Below are 14,953 nucleotides of genomic sequence, written 5' to 3' on the forward strand. Positions count from 1 at the left end.
GGAAGTCATTATATCTTCGTTAATATTTCGAATTCCATCTTAATATTTTGACGCAGCATTTTTGAAAGGCCAACGTGTAAAAAAGTGCAGTAACAAATAAACTATTTTAAACCCGAAAAGTGAGTTCTGCCTTAAGTTCTTTGAAACTAAATCTATCATCTTACGATCGACGATTCAACGTATAGTTCACTCGAATACACCTATAGCGAGCAACTGAAGCATACCGGAAGTTTAATTCGTGTGAAACACGACGACGATAACACAGCGCAATTAAAAGCCCTGAAAATTCCAGAAAATCTTTAGTTTTCCACGTTCGTTCGCTTCGAGTCTTACTCGACTATTATTTAACGGGGATTTTTTCCTTACGCTCGTTCGAAGAATTTTTTCCTTTTAACCACTCTTTACGTCACAGACTTTGTATGTTTTTTGCCCGGAAATTTCAGGCTTTGCGGCAATTAGAATTCCCATTCAGCATTCCCTATCACGCGCATTAATCCAACATGAAATTACAGTTAAGATTAATGAACACATGGCACTCGAGTCACTGTAGTTTTCATACCACGCAAATAATAAGGCGCCTTGCGAGTTTAATAAAGCGTTATTTATCGAACAGATTGTCGCGTATGAAACGAAACGGTAACTTTACCACGTTTTTTATTAGCTGGCGCTTTACGAGTGAACACATACCGGAAATTCAGTTCCCAGAATGGCACGAGCCACGTGGAAAAAGACACTGAATAATACAATCTGAAACTTATTCATTTTTTACATTTTTTTAATGGGACTCATTTACCAATGTATTTGTTTCTCTTACCAAACACGATTATGCTCTATTAGGAGTAAATTAAAAACAAATTATATCGTGTTTGGTTTTATTTTAATCGAAAAACTCTTGCAAATATATTGGCAAATTGGTATCGATGCAGAAGGGATGTATTTTGAATAAAAAAAAAGTAATTTTGGCAAAATAACTGATTTTCTTTTTTTAATTTGAAAAGTTCCGTTATTTTTCCGACATACTGTATACATAGTACGTAATTCACGACCATAAGACGTAAAAAGAGAACCCTGGGTCGTTCATGACGCCTGCCAATATTCTTGTTCGAATTATCGCATACCATCCTGAACTGGTATAAACATCTGTGCATTATGGAACGAATTGTTGGCCAAAGAATTTTTAACGAGACTGACAGAGCTTAGTATAAGAGGACACTCATTCATATGAAACGATTTGATGGTTAAAGAATTGTGTCAACCTCGTAATTAGATACCGTTAGCGTTACTACACTGCTTCTTCGTGATCGAAGAGTTACGTTCGATCGATCGCGTTTAGCAGTATCGCGCGCGACCATAATAACACGATGTGTTGGATATAAAGTGGATTTCGTACGATATACGTTAAACGTATTTTTTAAACGATTATTAAACGATTTATTAATATTACGTATCCGAAGACGTAAGTGTAAATCAGCGTGTAACGATTTTAAATCGATACTTCGAGGTGTATCGACGAGACACAAGATTTAGCAACAAGCACTTGATCAATTAAATTTTAAAACTTTATCAAACAATTGGTAAATTTTTCCTTCGTAAGACGTAATATTAGACCAATTTAAAGGAATTTTTATAAGAAATTAAATACTTGGGATTTGAATATATCATTATAATATCTGACATTCTAATTAATGGTGGGAAACTCTGATTTTGGGACAAGGATTCAAAATCATTTTAAAATTAAGATTTTGCTTCGAATTAAAATAAAACCTCAGTTGATTGCAAATTTAGTAATCAGCGTGTAATGATTTTAAATCGATGCTTCGATGTATATCGACGAGACACAAGATTTAGCAACAAGCACTTGATCAATTAAATTTTAAAACTTTATCAAACAATTGGTAAATTTTTCCTTCGTAAGACGTAATATTAGACCAATTTAAAGGAATTTTTATAAGAAATTAAATACTTGGGATTTGAATATATCATTATAATATCTGACATTCTAATTAATGGTGGGAAACTCTGATTTTGGGACAAGGATTCAAAATCATTTTAAAATTAAGATTTTGCTTCGAATTAAAATAAAACCTCAGTTGATTGCAAATTTAGTAATCAGCGTGTAATGATTTTAAATCGATGCTTCGATGTATATCGACGAGACACAAGATTTAGCAACAAGCACTTGATCAATTAAATTTTAAAACTTTATCAAACAATTGGTAAATTTTTCCTTCGTAAGACGTAATATTAGACCAATTTAAAGGAATTTTTATAAGAAATTAAATACTTGGGATTTGAATATATCATTATAATATCTGACATTCTAATTAATGGTGGGAAACTCTGATTTTGGGACAAGGATTCAAAATCATTTTAAAATTAAGATTTTGCTTCGAATTAAAATAAAACCTCAGTTGATTGCAAATTTAGTAATCAGCGTGTAATGATTTTAAATCGATGCTTCGAGGTGTATCGACGAGACACAAGATTTAGCAACAAGCACTTGATCAATTAAATTTTAAAACTTTATCAAACAATTGGTAAATTTTTCCTTCGTAAGACGTAATATTAGACCAATTTAAAGGAATTTTTATAAGAAATTAAATACTTGGGATTTGAATATATCATTATAATATCTGACATTCTAATTAATGGTGGGAAACTCTGATTTTGGGACAAGGATTCAAAATCATTTTAAAATTAAGATTTTGCTTCGAATTAAAATAAAACCTCAGTTGATTGCAAATTTAGTAATCAGCGTGTAATGATTTTAAATCGATGCTTCGATGTATATCGACGAGACACAAGATTTAGCAACAAGCACTTGATCAATTAAATATTAAAACTTTATCAAACAATTGGTAAATTTTTCCTTCGTAAGACGTAATATTAGACCAATTTAAAGGAATTTTTATAAGAAATTAAATACTTGGGATTTGAATATATCATTATAATATCTGACATTCTAATTAATGGTGGGAAACTCTAATTTTGGGACAAGGATTCAAAATCATTTTAAAATTAAGATTTTGCTTCGAATTAAAATAAAACCTCAGTTAGTAATATTCGAATCAGTTTTCTTCAGCCTACGGTATCGAATATTTTACGAAATTTTAATCGCTTTGTGAACCTTGATTTACCTACACGTCTGTATAGTAAATTCACACAAGAGACGATGATTTCGTGAAAGTGTTAAATAATTCATTTCTATTGCACAACGTACGAATTGATTTTCTAAACAGTCAAATGATTTCTAAACACGGTCCGCATGCAAATATGCTTCACGATTATGTATTTTGAATTTGTCACGATAAATTATTTGTTTTTGCCGCCTTAACGCGTACGTAAGCAAAACTTAAGAATTGCGAAACTGTCTGCCGGTGATTTATTTCTCTCTCGGGCGTATTTAACCAATTCGTGGCAATTAACAAATTAGGATACGTCATTTAAGTCCACGTGACCGTGAAAACAATGGCATCGCGGATGAGAGGAATTGCTATAAATGGCTACAAGCATGAGTCGGTCATGGTACAAATAGTTTCTTATTTTCTTTAACACTTTTGCATCGGGAGTGTAGTCAACGGAGAGCAATTTGCGATAACGGGTCTCCGAGAATGATCGTTGTTCTTGAAATTGGATTTGAAAAACAAACTCCAGAGACCCGTCGAACATTTCCATACGTCAATATTTCGTTTTAGGAAGTTGTAAATAATTTTCGAGCAATTCGCGTTGCATAAATACGTCGTTCAGACAACAGTTAGGTCAGGAATTAGGCTGGCCAAGGTTCCATCGTTACGTCTTTGCGGTCGTATATTTTACTTTTTTTATCCAATGTTATGGAATACTAACTGTTTTTTTTAATATTACTAATAAAAATCCCCCATTAAAGAAACGAATTCTATGGACATTATTGTACCAATTGTTATAGCTATTTTAGTAGACATAGTCACCTGACAATAGATAATACATTTTTAAAAGAATTCGATTTCCAAGAATCGACTCGATTTTCATTTGTGAAACCTTATTTAAAAAACGGTTTACGTTGCAGACGATAAAAACGTTTTTCAGACAAAAGGAAAAAATCGTACGTGTCTCGATATAACCGGAGGATTAGAACACTTTAGCGTCTGTGATCAACCAGGCAGAACTTTTCCCATACTGCAACGGTTGAGGACACTTCTAATTGTGTTTCTCGAATTAATACGCGTGAATATAAACCACTTAAAATAAATTTATTACGATGACTTTCATTTTACGATTTTACCCAGATTTATGTTCGTAAATATAGAAAGAAAAAACGGTAGTCTAGATTCGAGATGAAGCTTTGAGACTGTTGCAAGATTTGATTATCAGGAACACTATAAAATAATAACATTCCAATTGTGCACGTTAGAATTTGAATAAATATTAAGGACAATAATAAATTGAAAGATTAAATTTCCTAACAATTATCCCTGTTTCAGTGTATCAAATCTTTTAATTAGTATTGGTAAAAATGTTTTAGAAAATTAATAAACACAACTTAAGATCTGTGACACATAATGAAAACAAAGACTTTTCAACGATTAAAGAAAAGGAAAAAATAATTATGTAAATTTAAACTTTTCATTCATGATTACATTTAATTTATTATTATACATGTTGAAAAGAAACTTGGTAGAAAACATGTCTAAAGTTGTATTTAATACGATTAACAGTTTTGCTTCTGTTTTATTTTCGAAAATTGATAAAAAATGCAAACTCTGCGTTCTATATTTTTTACGGAAATTTGAAACCAGGAAATTATGATGTAATGCAAACATATTGCAACTCGATAACCTGTATGTACAGGATCAAATATTTTATTCATCGTTACCTGCCCAAACGCTTTTACATTGCAACAAATACTGATTACCAGTCAGTGACTTATTACGTTGGTGAATGCAAACATATTTCTTATGTAATGCACTTTGCGTCATAGCCATTGCCGTGGGTGAATTTTTAATAAAAGTTCTGGAACAACTGTTTCCACGTAACTTTCATCAAAAGAATTCTACAATATTTGTTACAATAAATATTTATACAAAAAGGTGTATGCCAGTTGTAAAAATTTGTATTCGTAAAACTGTATAAAAATACAAGAATGGATATTACTTTAAACGAAATATAAAATTAAAAATAAAAATAATTTTTATATTTTCAAAACGATGGATACCTTATAGAACGATTTTTTTTTTTTTTGAATAGACGTTTTTTTTTATCACGTTATGCAATATATTTTCGGTTTTATTTGTTTACAATAAATTGGACAGTTCCTTGAAATGTTTTATTTAATTCGTGGCATTCGATTTACTTATGTATTCGCAGTTGTAACTACTTAAGTGTGTGCGAAAGTTTATTAGAAGGCCTATAATCCTACATAAAGGCGGATGATGCTTTCTCTGTGCGATTTCAACTTGTATTATCAAGCGATCGATTAACTAATCCGATCTGTATTAAAGTTTCGTATATACATATACAATTATCATCTTAAGTTTAACTAATTTCTTTTTTTATAACTTTCCAACTAATTTCTTTTGCATATACTTTCCTTTACATATAAAAGAAATTTTCTTTTACGTATCGATAACAAATTAGATCAACGTGTTGTTTCAATTTTATTAAAATCATTACAGCTATCCTGAATAATAATGAACGCTCAAGAACGAGATTGATACAAGATACCATGTGAGAATGCAGATAAAAATTATAATTCGCCTCGAGCAAGAGAATTGCTATGCTAAGTTACAATGAATTGCATCTTGATTAAGAGATAACGCTCAGATTGTTTTCATAGCATTACTGTCGCGTTAGTAATTACTTATGTACAACTCTCTCCGATTTCGCGGAACGTTAGTTTAGGAATAGACGCATCTACTACTATAACACAGTCGATGCACGACTTTTTTTATATTTTATTTAATTATTTATTTATTACTGGGTAAAAGATCCACTGATTTACAAAAATTATTTGTATAGTACGATATATAGAATTTACAATAACATAAACAATTTACTCATTCTTCTTCTCTTTATTAGGAATGTTGGTGAATTTATTTTTAGTATTTTTCTACGATTTTACTCTCGTTATAATGTACCATTTATTACTTTTAGTATGGTTTTATTAAACCCTCGAATTATTCTACTTGAATAACATAATTTTCATAGATTTAATGTCATACGATACTTTTTTCTGTAGTACGAAAAATAAAATTCGATTCCCTTAACCTTAAATCAACTAAAAATTTACCGAACGTCATAAGTTGTCAAATTGTATTTTCCCCATTAACAAAGTGGATCATTTTATTATCCATTCAACGTTGACAATCGACAATCAACATGAAAATGTTGCATACATAAATACCTGGTATCAATGTCACATTACAACCAACAGTGAACCACAGTAGTTCCTCGTGAAGCCATTATGGCCAGTAGCGTGTCTGCTGGCGTGCCGTTTTTATTTTGAACGACACGATCGTTTCTGTTTCGTTTCTTTTTGTTCCAGGCACACGCGCGGATCGTTCACTAAACGTATCACGACTAGAACTTTTACGGCGAAACTTGCAGTAGCACGTGCGGGCGTGTAGTGTGCCCAGAGGTATTCGAGAAAATAAAACAAAAACTGAAGGTTATACGCGTTAGAAACTTGTTTTCGTTCGAAAGCTGAGGTTACGTTCGCTCGGGAAAGTGATCCCGCGTTGTTTTCGTTCGATTCTTTATCGAGGTTCAGTTGCAAATTGAACGGAAAGCTTTATAAACGTTCGAACGTCGTAAACGTCACTGTATGTGTACTTGTCTGAGGGGAACGCTCACCTGAGCAGAAACTTGACAGCCGAGAATTCGCCTTTGCGCGGTGCGCTGACGCGTCTGCGCATTAATACCCATCTCTCCTAAAACATCGTCACGTGTTTGTGAGTCAGTTCGCGTTACACGTTTGTTGCTGAATAGTAGTAGCGAAGCTACTGCCTCTCATCATGTGTTAAAACGCGATAAAAATTAAGAGGGGACGGTAGAATGGGATACGTTATTAAGAATCCATAAATATCCTAGAAATAAGTGAATAACCTGATTCGACTAGACTTTCCTTACGAAATTTCATCGGTAAGTTCTCGATCCTCTAACGCAATACGATATACATGTAATCCAATGCAGTAAAACCTGTTCTCCAGTCTGGGATTTTTGTTTTCACAATTTTTCAAATTTCTTTCTTACAATTTCTACAGAATCTAACATATTGACCGTCAAACAGATTTTAATACGTAGTTTTCGACGGAATGAAATTAATATAAATGGTTAGGATAAACACGATTATTAGATTTGTTCGAACGATTTAAAAATCTCCTCTTCGACAAGAGGTTGAAAACAAACGCACGTTAGAATCGAAGTGCTGAAAATTCAATACTATTATGTCTCTTAGACGGGAATCAGATTACAAAATAGATTGTAGTACGATCTTGAGTGTCATTAACGCGTAATGTAACTTTTTTCAACGCGTATGTAAATATGTACGTTTATTATAGGATTTATGTATTAACGAAGTGATTAGACAAAAAAATCAATAAGAAAGGTGCTTATTATTTTTCAATTGAAGATAGAGTGGAGTAAAAAACTATATAATGTACGATAATTTGATGATTTTTAAAATTTTTTACTTTGCTCGCGCGTCAGTTCAGGGACATTTGTTATTTCTGTTTTGAAGGAAATCGAATGGAAGGTAATAATAGTGACTCGAAGTTTTGCAAAAAAAAAAATTTGTTGAAACCTGTGATTGGTAGAGTGAATTGAATAGATGAACTTTGTGGCTACAGGATACGTTACATTGATATTGAACTAACAAGTGCAGGCGTTAGGTCATTTTTTGCCCATCTTTTACTACGTAGTTTCTCACCCCAAGTTGGGCGACTTTTTAGTTTTAAAACCTGTTTCTTCGGAGGCGAAATTGGTCCTGGACGTAATATCACGCAACTATAGTCTATGCTGCTTAGTAATAGAATTATTAGTAGATTAATATTATTATTAATAATATTAATAGAAATATATTCGAGTGCAGTTTCATGTTAATAAATATATTTCGATTTACGATTATTGCATACGATAAATTTAAAAAATATTTATTTAGCCTAAGTCTAATTAATATTATATTAAATAATTTATCATATCAGCACTATGTAACAATCACGATATAAAATTATTGTTGCTGGCTATAACAATAATATGCGATGAAATTAATTTTTTCAAGGATTCCTTGATTTTTTAACTGATAACATGATCACACATACATACTTAAAATTCATACCAAGGTTATAATAGAGAAAATAATATGAAACGATAAAAAGTGTACAATTACTTCGTGGATAAATTTTATAATAAGTTTATTTGATGGAAAATTGATTTTTGCACGGTAGTTAATATCTGACATTTTTTATTATAGTTATATAGAAAGAAATATGTTTACTTGTAAGTGGCGGTAATTTCGAGCATTTATTATAAAAACCATCGTAACCTTGGTGCGACCTTGACGTTATGTGACCATTTTATTCGTCAAGAGTAATCACGACGAATTCACTTCATCATACAAATAGACATTCAAAAATATAAATGTCATATTTTGTTCAGTTTGATGATTCATCCTGTAGACATAGAATAAAAATAACATTCTAAATTAAATTTTACATACAAATTGCTAAATTTGTATTATTGTATAATTTCTGCAGTTTCCATGTTTATTTAAATTAAAACTATTCGATCATGTACATTTAACAAGATGTTTAATGTAAATAGCTGCTTTTATTACATAAATGTTTATAAAATACTGAAACAATTCGTCAATTTTTATATTATTACATAAAATATACATTATAGTCAGGTATATTTATTAAATATTCAGCAATGCTTTGTAAAATACGTATTTATACTATTTGTGTTATACAAACCAAATATGGAGTAAAGATCCAGCTATATTAAATGTATATTATATTTTTCAATTCTGATTTTGGAAATTCATAGAGGAAAAATGTAGTCTATTATATTCTATATCTAATATGGAAGGAATACTTTTTCAGAAAGAAATCAACAAAAATTTTACGAAAATTTGCCGTTTGTAAAATAATGATAATAATGATTTTGAAAAAAAAAAAAAAATTAACAAAATGCTGACAATATTAAATAGTTTTCAATGTATGAATTATAAGTATGAGTTATAAAAAAATTTTTTAAATTTTCCAGAATGAAAATTGCTTTACAAAAATAACATTAATTGCTATATTTACCAGTTACGGTGTTACACAATGAGGCCGGTAATCGCGTGGATCGTTAGGGTAAGCTCAGTTGCATACTTTACTAGTCAAAGATCTTTCCTACGTGGCTGGCTACTATCTTGCATTTTGTTTCCGTTCTCTTACATCATAGTCAAGCATACTATCGCATACTTGCCACAAATGGAATTCATGTGAATTCACGTCTATTGTTAGAGCAATCAAGCCAGAAAATAGTATCGCCATTAAATCGCATTGTAAATCGAACGAACGAATAAAAAGTCATTTACGATTACCCACTCCCGCCGAGTGATTCGATTCTTTGGTAGTTAACATCCGGTTGCATCGTACGCGAAGCATTTTCTGCGGACAAATTTATCTTGTATCAAATGCTACTCGATTACAGTTTCAACCCAAGACAGAATTTCCGACTGACGACTAATAGAGGAAAGTAATTGGGAAAAACTGATGCAGGAAAATCAGTTCGCATAATATTGGTTTTCCTATTACGTGAAGCAATATTGGCAACGATACCACGGATTGTCCTAAAGTTAATGCAATCAGTGAATTGTATTACCTTTTCAAATCCCGGAGAACAGTTCCTTCAACGACACAATAGAAAACTTCGTGGAATGGTTTCTACGTCTCTTATTCTTCTATTGTTACACCTTCAATTATTTATATACAACTATCATTATCAGTAATTGTAATGGCTCAAATGTTGGTAAATTTCCAATCATGTAATTCTATTTTTATACTTGAAATACTTGAAATTTCATTTTTCTACATATTTGTTGATATTTCAAGTAACATATGCTTTACAATACCATTTCTTTATACTCGGGACTAAATGGCGAACGAAATGAGCACAACTGTATAATTTCTTATAATATTAAAAAATCACTTTTGACAAATTCTATATAAATGCAGTAAATAGTTTTAAAAATAGAAGTTGTTTAACTTTTCTATTCTATTTAATTTAACTCGACCATTTTTTAAATACAATTAAAAAATGAAAAAATCATATTTCGAAAATTTTTAGTGACATAGTAGATAGAAGACATATGTATTTAATAAATAATCGGAGTAGCGAATTTTCAGGCAATAGAAAGTTTTCTTGATGATGATGAAAAATGAGGAAAAAGAAGATTTTATTTTTTTTCACTGCGACGCACCAAAATGAAAAGTCTGAAAAAATTGAGAATAATAGTAATAGCAATGCCTGTTTACTGTAAAAGTATAAAAGTAGTTCCGGACCTCCTTCAATACGTAATCGACATTTTTCGGCATTTTTTGCGGTTTTTTATTTTTTACTCCCTGGTTCTTCGATCAAGAAATCTGAAAATCTCCTAAAATATGTGCCACGGTACCCGAAATGTCTCTGAATTTTTTTACATTTTTTTACTCGATAGGTCAAGAGAAATTGTACAAAAAACATGATTTTCGTTTTCACCCCATTACCACCCCCCCACGGTCGAGATTTCGAGTTAAAAATTGGCACACAGGGGTTTTTTTGGATAACCTATCGAATGACGTTCGTTCAATTCGGTTCGAGGGCACGTTTGAACCCCTTATTCGAAGACTTTTTCGACAAAGTCACGTTTCCACATCCGACAACATAAAAAAACGGAAAAAACCCTAGCTGATCGAACGGAACAGGTATACATAACGGAGTAAAATCTCGCATTCCGATGTATAATCTCTTCCGTTCATTAACACTCTAAACGAGTAACTAGAGCTGTGAAAAAATAGTAATTCTAAACACGCGTAAGTACCACTACCACGAATAATTTACCCAGTCACGAGTATCTACGAGTAGGTAACAAATGTGTAACGGAACTTGATCACGTTACACGAATTGAATTGCAAGTTCTTGCGATTGTAATTTATCGTCGCATTATATCTTCGAATTACATACGCGACAGGTATTTCCTTCTAATTGCAGTAATTTCACACAATCATCCGTTTTATTCAATTAATATTCGTCGCAAATACACGCTACGTACAATAATACTTTTATTGGTAAGGTTTTTTTCCAAATACGATTGCATGAAGTGTTCTTACACGCGATTAACACGTTGACTGGCAGTCTAAAATCCTAACATTGTTTACGGGGACCAAAACTTTCGTTTTAGGCAATTGTAAAGTACACAACTTAAAAGTTGTCGTAGTAGTTGCTTTCGTACACCTTATTAAAATTTATTTTCTTTAACATTTCAACTTGAGAATTCATTATTACAGTTCTACTGTTAAAAGTTCTGTCACCCATATATGGGTCTCGTGGCGTCCTTTTACTGCAGTAATTTCACATAATCATCCGTTTTATTCAATTAATATTCGTCGCAAATACACGCTACGTACAATAATTCTTTTATTGGTAAGTTTTTTTTCCAAATACGATTACATGAAGTGTTCTTACACGCGATTAACACGTTGACTGGCAGTCTAAAATCCTAACATTGTTTACGGGGACCAAAACTTTCGTTTTAGGCAATTGTAAACTACACAACTTAACAGTTGTCGTAGTAGTTGCGTTTGTACATCTTATTAAAATTTATTTTCTTTAACATTTCAACTTGAGAAATCATTATTACAGTTCTACTGTTAAAAGTTCTGTCACCCATATATGGGTCTCGTGGCGTCCTTTTACTGCAGTAATTTCACATAATCATCCGTTTTATTCAATTAATATTCGTTGCAAATACACGCTACGTACAATAATACTTTTATTGGTAAGGTTTTTTTCCAAATACGATTGCATGAAGTGTTCTTACACGCGATTAACATGTTGACTGCCAGTCTAAAATCCTAACATTGTTTACGGGGACCAAAACTTTCGTTTTAGGCAATTGTAAAGTACACAACTTAAAAGTTGTCGTAGTAGTTGCTTTCGTACACCTTATTAAAATTTATTTTCTGTAACATTTCAATTTGAGAATTCATTATTACAGTTCTACTGTTAAAAGTTCTGTCACCCATATATGGGTCTCGTGGCGTCCTTTTACTGCAGTAATTTCACATAATCATCCGTTTTATTCAATTAATATTCGTCGCAAATACACGCTACGTACAATAATACTTTTATTGGTAAGGTTTTTTTCCAAATACGATTGCATGAAGTGTTCTTACACGCGATTAACACGTTGACTGCCATTCTAAAATCCTAACATTGTTTACGGGGACCAAAACTTTCGTTTTAGGCAATTGTAAAGTACACAACTTAAAAGTTGTCGTAGTAGTTGCGTTTGTACATCTTATTAAAATTTATTTTCTTTAACATTTCAACTTGAGAAATCATTATTACAGTTCTACTGTTAAAAGTTCTGTCACCCATATATGGGTCTCGTGGCGTCCTTTTACTGCAGTAATTTCACATAATCATCCGTTTTATTCAATTAATATTCGTTGCAAATACACGCTACGTACAATAATACTTTTATTGGTAAGGTTTTTTTCCAAATACGATTGCATGAAGTGTTCTTACACGCGATTAACACGTTGACTGCCATTCTAAAATCCTAACATTGTTTACGGGGACCAAAACTTTCGTTTTAGGCAATTGTAAAGTACACAACTTAAAAGTTGTCGTAGTAGTTGCTTCCGTACACCTTATTAAAATTTATTTCCTTTAACATTTCAACTTGAGAATTCATTATTACAGTTCTACTGTTAAAAGTTCTGTCACCCATATATGGGTCTCGTAGCGTCCTTTTACTGCAGTAATTTCACATAATCATCCGTTTTATTCAATTAATATTCGTTGCAAATACACGCTACGTACAATAATACTTTTATTGGTAAGGTTTTTTTCCAAATACGATTGCATGAAGTGTTCTTACACGCGATTAACATGTTGACTGCCAGTCTAAAATCCTAACATTGTTTACGGGGACCAAAACTTTCGTTTTAGGCAATTGTAAACTACACAACTTAACAGTTGTCGTAGTAGTTGCTTTCGTACATCTTATTAAAATTTATTTTCTTTAACATTTCAATTTGAGAATTCATTATTACAGTTCTACTGTTAAAAGTTCTGTTACCCATATATGGGTCACGTGGCAGTCAAAGTGTTAATCAGGTTACACGAAATATGAACGATTGTATTATTGTTCGTGTAAAATCTAAAATGGCGATATTCTGGAGTAAGATCGTGGGGATGATGTCGATTTGAAGTTAATGAAAATAAAGTGAATTTGCTCGAAAGGTAACGCAACCCAAGGAATGCTGAATTTCTCGGCCGATATGTACGTAAATTCGATACACGTGACTCTTGGTTATCAATGAACGAATCTGCATTGTCTCCAGGTGGTAGTCATCGTTTGCATTCTTCTAAAATTCTTGCAAACCACGTCGGTATCTAAAACCGTTATTTACACGACACTTTTTCCACGCGTTTGCATATTTTCTTCCTTTTCTCTCCGACTTTTCTGAATCGTTTCTTAAATTATGCAACACATTTTACTAACTTTGAATTAACTTTATTAACGTTAAATTAACTTTATTAGCATTGAATTAACTATTGTTTTTAATATAGTTACGCCGGGTAATTTATCGTATTATCGAAACAATGTTTAATTTATATAATGTGTCAATGCCAATAGAATGGTTAAAACGATTGCGAAACATTTCGATGTGACAGGTGTCGACCAATGTTTATTAGAAATAGGCACGTCAGATTCATGGCTTTGGCTAATTGGAAGTTAAATCTTTCTATATATAAAAGATTCGGAGCCCAAATGTTCCGCAAAAAGGTCCTTTGTAAAAAGGAAAAGAGAGGATGAGCCTTCAAAGTAGCCGGCAGAGATCAAAGATGTGTTGACGAGACTCATAGTGATTCAATTTTATAAAATTTTTGTACTATTAACTATTTTTTAATCAAAATTTTAATATCATCAATTTTAATATTTCTGGCTATTTCCTGATTAAAACAAGATTAAATATAATATAACTATATTCGTCAAAAAGTATATCTTACACGATATTGAATTACTTTTCGTTCGTAAAAATTACTACAAAAACTATCAGTTCTTAAAAGTGTCCAGACATTGTTTTGTTTAAAATAGAACATTTAATAAACGTTAGTAATTATATAAATAATACTTTTATTAACTAGACCATAAGTGGTAATATAATTCTGGATCCAATATTTTTTTCCTTCGTTGTGAATGAAATTACAATGCGATAATGTTAGAAATTGTACAGTGTCCGAATATTATTGTAACGTTAAAACCAGACATTGTTTTGTTTAAAATGAAACATTTAATAAACGTTGGTAACTATATAAATAAAATTTATACTTTTATTAACTAGACCATATGTGGTAATATAATTTTGGATCCAATATTTTTTTCCTTCGTTGTGAATGAAATTACAATGCGATAATGTTAGAAATTGTACAGTGTCCGAATATTATTGTAACGTTAAAACCAGACATTGTTTTGTTTAAAATGGAACATTTAATAAACGTTGGTAACTATATAAATAAAATTTATACTTTTATTAACTAGACCATATGTGGTAATATAATTCTGGATCCAATATTTTTTTCCTTCGTTGTGAATGAAATTAGAATGCTATAATGTAAAAATTGTACAGTGTCCGAATATTAAAGTTACTCATAGTTATTTCAGATTGTGATGATCAGTCAGAGAAAAATAGAGTCAATAGAACGGTGGTTGCCATCG

The 14,953-nt window shown here is 31.5% G+C and overlaps 1 protein-coding gene across 1 annotated transcript in view; it reads right to left on the reverse strand.

Annotated features, from left to right (window-relative positions):
• The window catches only part of LOC122403897 (sodium-independent sulfate anion transporter-like), a 28,040-nt gene extending 21,224 nt beyond the window's left edge, over positions 1–6,816 (reverse strand). The window contains exon 1 of the mRNA XM_043407691.1: positions 6,380–6,816. The gene's annotated coding sequence lies outside the window, so the exon portion shown is untranslated. The remainder of the gene's footprint in view (positions 1–6,379) is intronic.
• Positions 6,817–14,953: the final 8,137 nt, after the last annotated feature.

Source organism: Colletes gigas, unplaced genomic scaffold, assembly GCF_013123115.1.
Source record: "Colletes gigas isolate AHSC1104 unplaced genomic scaffold, ASM1312311v1 Colletes_gigas_Sc00084, whole genome shotgun sequence".
NCBI lineage: Eukaryota > Metazoa > Arthropoda > Insecta > Hymenoptera > Colletidae > Colletes > Colletes gigas.